This window comes from Scyliorhinus torazame, chromosome 8 (genome assembly GCF_047496885.1).
Source record: "Scyliorhinus torazame isolate Kashiwa2021f chromosome 8, sScyTor2.1, whole genome shotgun sequence".
Taxonomy (NCBI): Eukaryota; Metazoa; Chordata; class Chondrichthyes; order Carcharhiniformes; family Scyliorhinidae; genus Scyliorhinus; species Scyliorhinus torazame.
The window spans coordinates 119137936-119153653 of NC_092714.1; the positions used below are offsets into that span (position 1 = coordinate 119137936).

The 15718-nt window shown below is 50.9% G+C and overlaps 1 long non-coding RNA gene across 1 annotated transcript in view; it reads left to right on the forward strand.

The window, feature by feature from the left end:
- LOC140428073 (uncharacterized) overlaps positions 1-14213 on the forward strand; it is a 57661-nt gene extending 43448 nt beyond the window's left edge. Inside the window, exon 2 of the long non-coding RNA XR_011948697.1 lies at positions 13054-14213. This is a non-coding gene — a long non-coding RNA (uncharacterized lncRNA). The remainder of the gene's footprint in view (positions 1-13053) is intronic.
- Positions 14214-15718: the final 1505 nt, after the last annotated feature.

The window sequence follows — 15718 nt, forward strand, 5'->3', positions numbered from 1 at the left end:
TCTATCCCGATAATCTTTGATGCCCTTGCCTAATGAGAACCTATCTACCTCCACCTTCAAAATATTCAGTGATCCCACTTCCACTGCTTTTTGAAGTAGAGAGTTCCAAAGTCACACAAAGATTTCTTCTCATCTCTGTCCTAAAAGAGTGACCCCTAATTTTAAAACAGTGCTCCCTGATTCTGGACTCACCCACAAGAGGAAACATCCTTTCCACATCCACCTTGCCAAGACCATTCAGGATCTTATATACGTCAATCAAGTCACCCCTCAATCTTCTAAACTCCAGTGAAAAAAAGCCCAATCTGTCCATTATATCCACATAAAACAACCCGCTCCTTCCAGGGATCAATCTAGTAAACAATCTAGTAAACCACAATCAGTAACAATAAAGAACAACACCTCCTCCATGATAGTCCTCAATACTGGGACCCCGCAAGGCTGTGTACTAAGCCCCCTCTTATACTCCCTATGCACACGACTATGTGGCAAAATGTGGCTCCAACTCCATTTGCAAGTTTGCTGATGACATGTCTGTAGTGGGTCGGATCTCGAACAACGATGAGTCAGAGTACAGGAGGGAGATAGAGAACCTAGTGGCATGGTGTAACAACAACAATCTCTCCCTCAATGTCAGCAAAACGAAAGAGCTTGTCATTGACTTCACAAAGCGAAGTATCAATGGTGCCGAGGTGGAGATGGATGACAGCTTCAAATTCCTCGGGGTGCACATCACCAACAATCTGTCCTGGACAACCCACGTCGATGCAGCGACCAAGAAAGCACAACAGCGCCTATACTTCCTCAGGAAACTAAGGAAATTCGGCATGTCTACATTGACTCTTACTAATTTTTACAGGTGCACAATAGAAAGCAAGCTATCTGGCTGCATCACAGCCTGGTATGGCAACTGCTCGGCCCAAGATCGTAAGAAACTACAGAGTTGTGAACATTGCAGGCAGCTTGAGTTTAAGCTATCCACTCATCCTCTTAAACGCAGCGGGAAAGGAGTGTAATATCAGCAATGGTAGCAGGAACTGTATTGGAGGAACGTTCCCTAGGGATCAGAACTCGGATCAATGCTTGACTTGATCTATATTAATGGGACGCAGTGGTGATGTGATTGTATTAGTAATTCAGAGGCCCAGGAAAATGCATTGGGGGCATGGGTTCAAATCCCACCGTAGCATCTGAATTCAATGAATAAAAACCTGGTAAAATATAACTACACTTGGTAATGGTGGCCATGAGGCTGTCATTGACTGTTGCAAAAACCCATCTGGTTCACTAATATCCTCAGGGAAGATGCTTCATGAAAACAGTGTGGTAAACCACTGTGTTCTTATATTAAGGGTTGTACGGTAGAACCTGCACTACAGGTTCACCTGGGCCCCTGCACGCTAGTTCCGCCCAGGAGCCGGGTTATAAATATGCGTGACCTCCTGCTCGCAGCCATTTTGTCAGCTGCTGTAGGAGGCCACACATTTGATACTAATAAAGCCTCAGTTTGAATTCAACTTCGTCTCCAGCCAAATTGATCGTGCCTCAATTTATGAGTATCAGGGGCGGGATTCTCTGACCCGCCGCCGAGTTGGAGAATGCCGGGGACTGGCGTGAATCCCGCCCCTGCCGGTTGCCGAATTCTCCGGCACCGGATATTCGGCGGGGGTGGGAATCGCGCCGTTGCCGGTTGGCAGGCGCCCCCCCGGCGATTCTCCGGCCCGCGATGGGCCGAAGTCCCGCTGCTGGAATGCCTGTCCCGCCGGCGAGAATTAAACCACCTCTCTTACCGGCGGGACAAGGCGGCGCGGGCTGGCTCCGGGGTCCTGGGGGGGGCCGCGGGGCGGGGCACTCTTTTCCTTCCACCTTCGTCATGGTCTCCACTATGGCGGAGGCGGAAGAGACCTCCTCCACTGCGTATGCGCGGGGATGCCTTGAGCGGCCACTGACGCTCCCGCGCATGCGCCGCCTGGCAAAGTCATTTCCCGCCAGCTGGCGGGGCGGAAATCAGTCCGTCGCGGGCCTAGCCCCTCAAGGTGAGGGCTCAGCCCCTCAAGATGCGGAGACGTCCGCACCTTTGGGGCGGCGCGATGCCGGACTGATTTGCGCTGTTTTTGGCGCCGGTCGGCGGACATCCCGCCCATGATTCAGAAGATGGACCTCCGGATTAAACCAGATCGACTGCAGCTGGATCCACACGCAAGCGACGCCAGAAAGGACTTTCAGCATTGGCTAGCTTGTTTTGAAGCGTATATCAACACGGCGCGACCTCTGTTCCCGAGGCTCAGAAGATTCAAATTCTGTACTCCAGTCTCAGCTCTAAAGTCTTCCCGCTGATCCAGGATGCGCCCAATTACGCTGATGCTATGACTCGACTCAAAGAAAATTATGACCAGAAGACGAACACGCTCTTCGCCAGACACATGCTCGCAACGCGTACTCAACTACCTGGTGAGTCAATCGAGGACTTCTGGAGGGCCCTGATCCCACTAGTGCGGGACTGTGACTGCCAGGACGTTACAGCTAAGGAGCACTCGGATCTCCTTATGAGGGACACTTTTGTAACTGGGATTGGGTCCGATGTTATCAGGCAGCGGCTCCTAGAAGGGGCCACGCACGACCTTGCAGAGACTAAAGCACTAGCGCTTTCCATGACGGTCGCCCTGCAGAATGTACAGTCCTACGCCCCCAACCGCGTGGCCCACTCCTACGCTTCATGGGCCCCACAGGCAGCCGCCCCAGCAGGGCCGCTACCCACCCAATATGCCTGCGCTACGTGCCAGCCAGTGATTTCCGCGGGGCCCCGATGCTATTTCTGCGCCCAACAAAGACACTCCCGCCAACGCTGCCTGGCCCGCACTGCCCTTTGTAAGGCCTGCAGGAAGAAGGGCCACTACGCAGCGGTGTGCCAGGCCCGCTCAGTGGCAGCGGTCGCCCCCACCCCCACCGGTCACGGACAATGGGTGCCGCTATCCTCTCCTCCTCCCAGGCCATGTGGAAGCAATGGGTGCCGCCACCTTCTCCCCCGCACAACACGTGCGTTTCATGGGCGCCGCCATCTTGCTCCACCCCCGCAACGTGCGTTCCATGAGTGCCGCCATTTTGTGATCCCCAGGACCTCTGGGCGCCGCCATCTTGTCCACCCCGCAGCACATGGAGACCAACGGCGTTTCAGGACCCCAACTCAGCGGCCGCCTCACTATCTGACGACCAACCACAACTTGCATCCATGGCAATCGACCAGTCCCGACCACATACTCTGACCAGACCAACGCATCCACCAGCGTGAAAGTCAACGACCATGTGACCTCCTGCCTACTGGTCTCCGGGAGCACTGAGAGCTTTGTACATCCAAATACGGTAAGGCGCTGCTCCCTTAAGGTACACCCTACCAATCAAAGTATCTCCCTGGCCTCTGGATCCCATCGCGTAGCGATCCGGGGGTACTGCACGGTCACGCTCACAGTCCAAGGCGTAGAGTTCCACGGTTTCCGCCTCTACGTCCTCCCTAACCTCTGCGCTGCACTTATCCTTGACTTGGATTTTCAGTGCAACCTCCAGAGCCTGACCCTTAAATTCGGCGGACCTTTACCACCCCTCACTGTTTGCGGCTTCGCAACCCTAACGGTCGATCCTCTTTCCCTCTTTGCCAATCTAACACCAGATTGCAAACCCGTCGCCACCAGGAGCAGATGGTACAGCACCCAGGATAAGGCCTTTATCAGGTCCGAGGTCCAGCGGTTGCTTCGGGAGGGAGTCATCGAGGTCAGCAACAGCCCCTGGAGAGCTCAAGTGGTAGTAGTTAAGTCTGGGGAGAAAAAACGAATGGTCATGGACTACAGCCAGACCATCAACAGGCACACGCAGCTCGACGCGTACCCCCTCCCACGCATATCTGACATGGTTAACCAGATTGCACAGTACCGGGTCTTCTCAACGGTGGAGCTGAAATCCGCTTACCACCAGCTCCCCATCCGTAAATCGGACCGGCCATACACCGCCTTCGAGGCAGACGGCTGGCTATATCACTTCCTTAGGGTCGCCTTCGGCGTCACCAATGGGGTTTCGGTCTTCCAAAGGGAGATGGACCGAATGGTGGACCGGTATGGCTTGCGGGCCACGTTTCCGTACCTAGACAATGTGGCCATCTGCGGCCATGATCAGCAGGACCACGACGCCAACCACGCAAAATTTCTCCGCACCACCACTCTCCTCAACCTCACGTATAACAAGGAGAAGTGTGTGTTCCGTACAAACCGCTTAGCCATCCTCGGCTACATGGCCCAGAACGGAGTTCTGGGGCCCGATCCCGACCGCATGTGCCCACTCATGGAGCTTCCCCTCCTCACTGCCCCAAGGCCCTCAAATGCTGCCTGGGGTTCTTCTCGTATTACTCTCAGTGGGTCCCAAACTATGCGGACAAGGCCCGCCCACTCATACAGTCCACTCATTTCCCCCTGACGGCTGAGGCCCAACAGGCTTTCACCCGGATCAGAGCTAATATTGCCAAAGCTGGAATGCATGCTGTAGACGAAACACTTCCTTTCCAAGTAGAAAGCGACGCAACCAACGTCGCCCTTGCCGTCACCCTCAACCAGACAGGCAGGCCCGTGGCATTCTTTTCCCGCACCCTCCATGCCTCCGGGATTCGGCACTCATCCGTCGAAAAGGAGGCCCAAGCTATCGTTGAGGCTGTGCAACATTGGAGGTATTACCTGGCCGGCGGGAGATTCACTCTCCTCACTGACCAATGGTTGGTTGCCTTAATATTCAACAACACACAGCGGGGCAAGATCAAAAATGACAAAATCTTGCGGTGGAGAATCAAGCTCTCCACCTATAACTACGAGATTAGGTATCGCCATGGCAAACTCAACGAGCCCCCAGACGCCCGATCCTGAGATACATGTGCCAGCGCACAGGTAGATCGACTCCGGACCCTGCACGACAGCCTTTGTCACCCAGGGGTCACTCGGCTGTACCACATCATTAAGGCATGAAATTTGCCCTACTCCGTCGAGGAAGTAAGGACGATCACCAAGGACTGCCAGGTCTGTGCGGAGTGCAAACCGCACTTCTACCGGCCGGACCGCGCGCACCTGGTGAAGGCCTCCCGCCCCTTTGAATGCCTCAGCATGGATTTCAAAGGCCCCCTCCCTCTCCGACCGACACACGTATTTCCTCAGTGTGATCAATGAATACTCCCATTTTCCCTTCGCCATCCCATGACCCGACATGACGTCTGCCACCGTCATTGAAGCCCTTAATTCTATTTTCACTCTGTTCGGCTTCCCCGCCTTCATCCACAGTGACAGGGGATCCTCATTCATGAGAGATGAGCTACATCAGTTCTTGCTCAGCAGGGGTATCGCCTCCAGCAGAACGACGAGCTACCACCCCCGGGGAAACGGACAGATAGAAAGGGAGAATGGGACGGTATGGAGGGCCGTCCAGCTGGCCCTACGGTCCAGAAATCTCCCAGCCTCCCACTGGCAAGAGGTCCTCCCTGATGCACTACATTCCATTCGCTCATTACTCTGCACTGCTACTAACAGTACACCGCATGAACGTCTTTTTGCCTTCCCCAGGAAGTCCACATCCGGGGTATCGCTCCCAACTTGGCTCACAGCTCCGGGAACCGTGCTTCTCCGTAAACATGTGCGGCTCCACGCAAACCCACATACGCCTACGTGGCGTTCCCCGACGGCCGCGAGGATACCGTCTCCCTCAGGGGCCTGGCACCAGCAGGTTCCACCCCCACACCACCCCCGGCGCCACCCTCCCCTCCCCTGCCGCCCCCATCACCTCCCCTAGGACTGTCCGTCCTCCCCCTGCCCACCCCCTTTGATGAAGAGGATTTCAGCACGCTCCCGGAGTCAATTTCGACCATGACAGCACCAACATCGCCGGCTCCACTTCGTCGATCTCAGAGGACGATCAAGGCGCCGGACCGGCTGAACCTCTGACCGGCCCACCGGATGACCAGAGACACTTTTTTACTGTTTTGTAAATATCGCAAGTAAGATTGCGAATTGTATATAGTTATCCACCACCCCCGCCGGACTCAATTTTAACAGGGGGTGAATGTGGTAAACCACTGTGTTCTTATATTAAGGGTTGTACGGTAGAACCTGCACTACAGGTTCACCTGGGCCCCTGCATGCCAGTGCCGCCCAGGAGCCGGGTTATCAATATGCGTGACCTCCTGCTCGCAGCCATTTCATCAGCTGCTGTAGGAGGCCACACATCTGATACTAATAAAGCCTCAGTTTGAATTCAACTTCGTCTTCAGCCAAATTGATCGTGCCTCAAACAACAAAGTTTAGAATTGGAGCACAGGAGACTGGTGAAAGGCTATTTCTCCTAAATTAGCAGCTCTCTGCCCTGGTTTACAGTCTGTCTGCCAATACACAGGACTGCAGATACATCCCTGGAGTGTCAGGAGTGCAGAGAACCGCTTGCATTACCAGACGACATTAAGGAGGCACACATCATCAGGATCAATTATTGGTTTTCAACGTCTGAATATCCAGATTTCAGGGACTGTAAAGTAGAGGTCAGGTTACAAATTGGTGTTCCCAGTGTGGAACTGTGCACAAGATTGGAATTCAACAAAGCACTCCTCATGATTTTCCAACCATTAACTTTAATGATCCAAGGACTCATTCCTTGCTCTATCTTACTGTGCCTCTAAGCCTTGGCTTCAGCACAAAAAGACACTGCAGAAAGCTGCACTTATATTTCAGCATTGGTTTTAGAACAGAACTGGTCTCCAGGTCTTACCCTCCCCAGTTAACATCTTTCCATATGGCATCATTGTTTATTAGAGACACCAGCACAGAATGAAGTAGGCAAAAAAATGAACAAAAAGGGTCACTAAATGTGCCAGGGTCATGAATTTACTGTTGGCTATAATTTTAAAGGGTGTGGTGATTGTCTCTTTAAGGACGACACAGCATAGTAAGGGTCACATGGCCTGTTCGACCAATCGGGATTTAGAGTGTGGAATCACCCCACGGTGAGAGCATCTCTGCGGAGGCATTTTGGAGGCTATCTACAGCCATGAGGCTGCTGTACAATGCTTATTAATCAATGTTTTTTGCTTTCTGGACTGAAGTCTTCGAAAGTGCACCTTTCCAGTTTTCTAGGTAAAAAGTGAAAAGAGACTTTATCATGTCTTCATGGTATCCTTAATGTTTCATAACCAATGATTTACATTCTGAGGTACAATTATTGTTTTATTTCAACAAACACAGCTGTCAATTTGTGCACAGTTGGTTTCCAGAAACATAAAATGAATGATCAGATAATCAGACTGATGGTTAAGGAAGGAATGTTGGCCTGGGAACCCTGCTTTTCTTAAATGGTGTCAGGAGATGTTTACCATTTACCCGAAAAGGCAGGCCTAGGTATAACGTTTCATCTGAAAGACAGCACTTCTGGCAGTGCAGCAGAGCTCCGTACAGCCTGGATTGTATGCTGAAGTCCACATTAAGGGTTTTATACCTGTAACTATCTGAATTAGATGCTGGAGTGGCGCCCTTGAACACAGAGCTGGCTGCCATCGTATTTTCTGACTCCACCTCTGGCCGCATTACTAATGGATTGAGGGTTATTTTTAATGCTGGTGATAGCAATGGAGAAAGCTTTGCTATTCACTGTGGGCTTGATCTACCCAATGGGAACAGAGTCCCGAAGCCAACGCGTTTAGCCGAGTGTTTCTTAGCACTCAGAATGCTAAGAAACACCACACTATTGAACGCCCATTCGGGTAGATATGGGGCCTCAGCAGTGAACGCTCTGATGAGGCCGCACTTAGTCCCCTTTTCTGCACTGAAGAGCTCCGCTCGCCAGAACTCCTCAGTGTGGAAGGAGATCGGGAAGCCATTTAAAAATGGCGTCCCGATCTCTCAACCCCCAACGTGAGCCCCAAAGCCCCCACTCACCTATAAGTGGGTTCTCAGGCCCCCAAATCCCCCTGCAGCCAAACAGGGCACCCTAGGCCCAATCCGCAGCACAGGGAACATGCTAGCTTGGCATTCTGGCAAAAGCCACCTGGGCACCTTGGCAATACCAGGTTGGCATCCAAATGGTAGTGCCCAGGTGCCCAGATGGCACCAGAAGTGCCTCCCTGCCCAGAGAGCAAGCATCTGGGGGCCTGCGATCCCCTGGGAGACCCAACGAGTGCCATTCGACCTGATCGGCAATTCTGGAGACTAGCAATAAGCAGCGGTCTCCAAGGCGAGGGGGGGTTAGATCCCACGCCCTGGGTATGATTACGGAAATGCATATTAGAGTGAGACTAACTACCTCACTCTAATATTCAAATTTGGTAAAAAGTGATCCCGCCCACAGTGGGCAGGATTCACATACGATGTCTCGCAAGATTGCGTAAGATTTTGTGAGGCGTGGCAAACTGGGTAGATCCCGGAAGAGGGATCTCCCGGTATCTACCAGCCGTGCCACACTATCTTTTGGGTGCAATGGGCCGGTGGATTGCACCCTATGTTTCTAGGCTTTATCTTTTAAAAATGTAAAGATATTCAAAATGTATTTACTTTTACGATTATGTTATGTAGTTATACATTTACACTCATCTAACTGTGAAATAAATGGGATAGCTTAGGCTATCCTTTAGCTTTTTGACGTTTTCAAAATGTCTTGAGGCAATTTTGCATCATGGAAACGTTGTGAACAGCAGACGCTTGGCTTTCCTGTCATCAACAACATAGTCGAATGTAAAGATTGAAACCTCCAGTGGCCAGACAGTAATAGAGGCCTTGGGGAGTCTGTATCACCGTATCTGGAATGTTTACACCTTGTTTTCAAGCTATATCGGTAAACAAGATCAGGAAATACTAGGACCACAGCGCTTGCGAATTGTCAACTGACCTTCATGTGGATCGCCAGATTTCTGATCATTAATCTGAATAACAATTACATTTAGACTGAATCCTTCTAAACACAAAGGCAGAAGACAAGAAGACAAGAAATATGAGTCAACCACATGGCCCATTGAGCCAGGTCCACAGTCCAATATGATCATGAGCTTCAACTCCGCTTCCCTGCCCATTCCACATATCCTTCAATTCCCCAAAAGACCAAATATTCTGGGCGCGATTAAACAGACTTGAAACTAAGTCCGGTTTTGGGTGTGTTTGGCGGGATGTTTCTTGGTGGCTGCAGTACCGTGATTAACCCCACTACTCAACAGCACGTTATCGGTAGTTTAGGCCTCAGGGCGTTTCTCCGTGCCAAGGCCACACTTTAGTCGATTTCCTGCTAGTAAGCAGAGCTCGCCAGGAAGAACAGCTCCTCGCAGATCGGGATGCATTTTGACGGACAGCTCTGATCTCCGTAACCCCACCCTTTCAGGCTCGTTCCCCCCCTTTTTGGACCCCTCCCTTTCACCCCTCCCAACCTTCTTGTGGCACCACCCCTGGGACCACCCCTCATCCTCCCTCTAAGGGGCAAGCACACCTCCGCTCCCCGCACCCCAACCCCCCGGCCTGATCCCTGGCAGTGTCAACCTGGAACTCGGCCACCTGGGTACCTTGGCAGTGCCACCTTAGCAGTGCTTGGGTGTCAGGGGGAGTGCTGGGGTTCTCTGCTCTGACCGGGCGGGGGTCTCTAATGGCCTGAGACCTCCAAGGTGCCACCACGCCTGGTCCGTGTTTGAGGAAATAAATGCTAAACGGCACCCGGTCAAGGTCTCGCAGGCATGGCAATTGGCTCCCAGGTGAATGCGGCATCCAGGTATTTAAATGAGCCTAATGGTTCATTTAAATATGTTGATCTGGATCACACCCGCCAGCAAGGCTGAGATCCAGATTGCACTGGGTGGAGTGAGTCGGGTGACTTGTGATTGGCCCGGTGCCCGGCGTGGAGCCCAATTTTGGGCTCTCGCGGGAATCTCCCATTGTGCCTAACTCCGCGCTGGGTGCAATTCAGTGGCTGAATCAGGCCCTCTGTCTATCTCAGCCTGAATTGCATTCAATGACGAAGCATCCAAAACCCTCTGGGGAGAATTCTAAAGATTCACAACCCTTTGAGTGAAAACCCTCAGTCCTAAATGTTCGACCCCTCAACCCGAGACTGTGCCCCTACGTTTTAGATTCCCCTACTTGTAGAAACAAAGGGACATTCAAGATGACAAATTTTGCAAGTGAACCTCTCAGGTTCAGCTTCAACAATCAGCTCCCTCGCCTGAGCACCATCAATTTGCTATTATCAGGAGCATTTCATGATGGTTTGAATATTTAAAGATTAGTGTGACCCAAGTATTGGGGCATTAGTCTCTTGTCACATGCACAGATTAGTATGGCACTTCACATGTGCTCCCCCTGAAAGTGGACAGAAAATTGACTGATAAAGTGAGACAAGAATATAAAGGAACAAACTGGTTTATCATTCATAGAATACATATGAACATATGAAATAGGGGCGGAAATCAGCCTTTCAGCCCCTTGAGCCTGCTCTGCTGTTTAATAGGATCATGGCTGATCTGATTGTATCTCGATTTCTACATTACCATCAACCCCGATAACCTTTGATCCCCTTGCCTAACAAGAATCTATCCACCTCCACCTTATAAAGGGATGGACAGAATGCAGGGTGGGATTCTCTCACCCCGGGGCTGGGCCGGAGAATCGCCGCGACTGGCGTGAATCGTGCAACGCCGCCCCGACGCCGGTCCACCGATTCTCCGGAGGGTGGAGAATCGGCATCATTGGCGCCGGCGCGGTCGGCGGGGCGCCGGTTGGGACCCGCTCTACGGGGCTCCCCCCGGCGATTCTGAGCCCGGGATGGGCTGAGTGGCTACGCTAAAAAAGCCGAATCCGCCGGGCACCATCCACACCTGCTCTTACTCGCGGGACCTCGGCGTGGATGTATCCGGGGGTGGCCTGGTGGGGGGGGGGGGGGTCCGACCCCGGGGGTGGCCTCCGCTGTGGCCTGGCCCGCGATTGGGGCCTACCGATCGGCGGGCCGGCCTCTCTTGCTGGGGGCCTCTTTTGTTCCGCGCCGGCCCTTGTAGCCCTATGCCATGTTGCGTCGCGGCCGGCGCGGAGATGGGAGCCACTGCGTATGCGCGCGTTGGTGCCGGTCCCACTGCGCATGCGCGCATTGGCAGCGGTGCCACTGTGAATGCGCAGACCCGCAGCGCCCATCTGACGCAAGGGAGCCGCATCTGAGCGATCCAGTGCCGTGCTGGCCCCCTGTCGGGGTCAGAATTTCAGCTCCTGAGGGCATGTTGACGCCGTCGAGAAATGCAACGGCGTTTACAACGGCATCAACACTTAGCCTCAGGATCACAGAATCCCGCCCGCAGTTTCTGCAAATCCTGGGCAGGGCCAATGCTAAGTGTATTTCCGTGCAACATGTTGCCGAATTCAAATCCACTGAAAGAAGCATCTTGGCACATTGTAACAACAATACTCAAGAAATTTGTCATCATTTAAGACAAAGCAGCTCGCTTGATTGGCACCCCATCCACAAACATTCAATCTCTCCACCGCCAAGGCACAGTGGCAGCAGTGTGTACCATTAACAAGATGCACTGCAACAACTCACCAACACTCCTTAGACAGCATCTTCCAAGCCCACGACCATAACACCTTGAAGGGCAAGGGCGACAGACACATGGAAACACCTCCACCAGCAGCTTCCCCTCCAAGCCATGCACTATCCTGACTTGGAACTATATCGCTTTTCCTTCACCGTCACTGAGTCAAAATCCTGGAACTCCATCCCTTACAGCACTATGGGTGTACCTACACCACATGGAGTGCAGCTCACCACCACCTTCTCAACGGCAATTCGGGATAGGTAATATATGCTGGCCTAGCCCGTGGCACTCACATCTCGTTGAAGGGTCAATAAAGAGGGTGCCTAATTTTAAAAAAAAAGTATATTTATTAGAATTTTACATTTTCAAAACAGACACAAAGTTACAAAATAATACCATACATTAGGAGAGCTCATCATACATGGACACAAAATGGAATGAAAGGACAACATCACAACTGGCTCGGTACAATCATTGGGCGAAACCGAATATTCCTGTGACCCCAACAGAAACCAAAGGAAGAGAGGATAAAGTCACAAAACCATGACAGGTCGGTGCACACCCTGCTACGCCACACTACTCGCAGACAGATTGGGAGCACACTAACATACAAACCCCTCTTATAAATAAAAATATATCATCAAATGTACTTTGAGCATTCCCATTGTTATTAACTAGATCTGAGGAATTTTCAGTCCCCAAAAAGTAAAATGGCGACCAGAGGTCAAGGGCTGAATTTTCCCACAAGACTCAGGACCCCTACGTTGGGATCAAGCTCTTCCCAGAGGTAACCTCCAAATTTACCATCTCTGAGATCACCATATAGTTAGGAATCGCAGACTGACTCCCGATGTTGCAGGTCCAATCAGAAGGACAGCAGCTGTGAAGCTTCTGGCAACCCGTCTCGAAGAAATGGATGCTGCTGAGGCAGGTCGGGGGTCATCAGGACACCTCAACCTGGAGGCGCCCTCGACAACCCAGGTTTAAAATAGCATCTCAGAAGGGTCAATGCAGGCAGGCATTGAAGGGCAACATGTCAGGCTGGCATGTGGAGGTTGAAGCTTCAGCCTTCCCTGCCCCAAGGCACCCTCTATAGGCCATGGAGGCTCTGGCTCTATCTCCCCAGGCTACTGCAGAGAGGCCACTTCTCTGGAGCGAGTGGCATCCCTGCCTGTTGAATTATCTAAATAACCTCTCATTGGAGCCTTTAAATAGGGTAATTGGCTCCACACCTTCATTCAGCAAACCTTGACCATTGCTGGGCAAGTACACTGGCAACCTGAATATGTTGGGGAGCCATCGCAATGTCGCCCCCCTCCACTCCCCCACCCCAACACCCCTTACTCCACCCGTCCCATTATGGGGCTGGGAAGATTCTGCACTCAGTGCCATTTCTGGTTTGCACACAGCAAAGAATGTAACTTCCAGCTTCAACTATGCATTACTACCACACCACTGCAACCTACATATTTTAATTTTTTTTTTAGGAAAACATGGGATAGCAATTACAATGACTTTCGGCAAGACAACGGGTGGATGAAGATTCTGCACATTGAAAATGTTCCTGGCAGCAGAATGACAGCTGAAAGGACCTGCCATGATGTCAGGGTCAGCATGTATATCCATTAAACGGACAGAGGTTACGAGTTTCAAACACCTGTTTCCAACAATAGAAAAACACCAGTGAAGTCATTGGGGGAATGATCTAATTAGCTGGGCCACGTTGCAGTTTCTGCATCCTCGAGGGACCATGCATTCGCCTGTTGTCTTTAAATCCAGCAATGAGCTGCCATTAAAGGGATGACATCTTTGCCGAAATCAGCTGCAGCACACTCTCAGGAATTAACATGAGGAGAAAAAAGCCACCTTCCGAGCTTGGTTGTACGCCTCTTGGTTACACAGCATTCAGTTATGTCAAATCACTTATTGGTATTTAGTTTATTTATCCCCCCGCAGAACCTTGTGAGCTACAGTCTCTCCTGAGCTATTATTTCTCCCACAGTTTGATCACTCTTTCCTCACAACTCAGGGACCTGACCTCTGCTCTGAGGTTAATTGTTTCCCTCTGGCAGCTGTACCCTCTCCAAAAGCAGGATGTTTGTCCCAAGACAGTTGCTGTCGTCCTTCCACATGAAGAGAATAAATGTGAGTTTTGAATAACTTGATTGCCATTCAAGTTGATTGCAAATGCTAAGCTTCAGAAAATGGCAACATATCTAGATGTGGTTCTTAACCTTGCAGATTTGTTTGTCTTGTATGCGAATTTGGGAGTGTCTGCCAACATTGGATATTTCAGTCCTCTTAAACTGTAATTCTTAAGCAGTCACATAACCACCATATTAGTGAAATAGGCACCTTCCTTCAATGTTATTTTCAGCTCGTTTTAACATTTCTGCTCTGTATTGGTATTAGCTTTGTTAGGCTAATTTCCTGCTAGATTAGGTTATCATTTTTGTTCCGTTATTAGTGATTCAAAACTGTGTGCTAAATTTGTAGCAAGGGATTGTTTCGAACAAGTGTCAGTGTTCCCCACTCATTTGTACAATCTTTATTTTTGACCATGATGCAACACAGGCGGGGGCCATTCTACCCATCATTCCTGTATCCTTCCTAAAGTTGGTGCCCAGAATTAAACAAATGGGCGGAATTCTCCGGTTGTTGTGATTCACTTTTCCTGCTGGCAGTGCACCACCGCCAAGGTTTCGTGGTGGCATGGGATGCTTACAATGGGAAATCCCATTAACAGGACAGCGGGAAGATAGAATTCCCCTCCATCCGAACAGTGCGCTGTTGGGTAACACGCGGCTGGGGCATTCAGAGAATCTCGCCCAATATTCCAGGTGGGACTTAACCAGCGATTGGGACGGGCTCAGCATAACTTTCTTCCTTTTGTATTTTATGGAGCTAAATTGATAGCTCTTGAAGATGGGTGTGGAGATCACAATGATAATAATAATAATCACTTATTGTCACAAGTAGGCTTCAATGAAGTTACTGTGAAAAGCCCCTAGTCGCCACATTCCGGCGCCTGCTCGGGGAGGCCGGTACGGGAATTGAACCCGCGCTGCTGGCCTTATTCTACATTACAAGCCAGCTGTTTAGCCCACTGTGCTAAACCACCCCCTAAGTGCCGGTCGTTTCATGTGCAGGCAGTTGATTAGCTTGATTGCTGCATACAGCCAACGCTAAATGTTCAAATCACCACACCCCTATCACTCACCGGCCAACAATACCTCTCAGGGCTCTTACCTGATATTCATTGCTTCACCTCAACCTTGTAAACTTCGCAACTGTTGTAAGTCTCACACCCACATTGCACATACTGCTGGCTATTCAGCCATGACCAACACATCACGCAAACAGATTGCACCACTCTCACGGAAACACTTCCCTCTCCCTTGTAGGACAAACTTGTGCGCAACACCATGCAGCCGGAGCTAACTGGAGGGGAGACAGGCGTGCCTGCATGTCTTAATCCCCATCGAAGAGATGGTGCTGGCCATTATTGGAATGGCAAATGCTGAGGCCGTGGCCAGAGCTGGAGCTAAAACCATGAAAGATAGTTGTATCCACATACCTAATCCTACTTCTCACATCCCACTTCCTCCTTGTCCCACAATCGCTTTTAATAATAATAATAATAATAATTTTTATTGTTACAAGTAGGCTTATCTTAACACAGCAATGAAGTTACTGTGAAAAGCCCCTAGTCGCCACATTCAGGCGCCTGTTCAGGGAGAATTCAGAATGTCCAAATTACCTAATAGCAAGTCTTTTTGGGACTTGTGGGAGGAAACCGGAGTACCCCGAGGAAACCCACGCAGACACGGGAGAATGTGCAGACCTCCGCACAGACTGTGACCCAAGCTGGGAATCGGACCTGGGACCCTGGAGCTGTGAAGCCATAATGCTAACCACTATGCTTAACTGGTTTAACTTACCAGCTATAGCATTATACTCCTCTTATGTTTCCCACCCTCTTCCCCCTCACCACATCCTAACCAACTCTGCAACCTGACCAGGTAGTGGTGGAAAATCAAGAAGACTGATGATGAAAATGTGATCACACACTCGCAGCCACCAGCTCACAGACTGACACTTCATGTATCTTAGAGGATAGCTTTGAGGTGGGATCTCCAGATGGTGAGACAC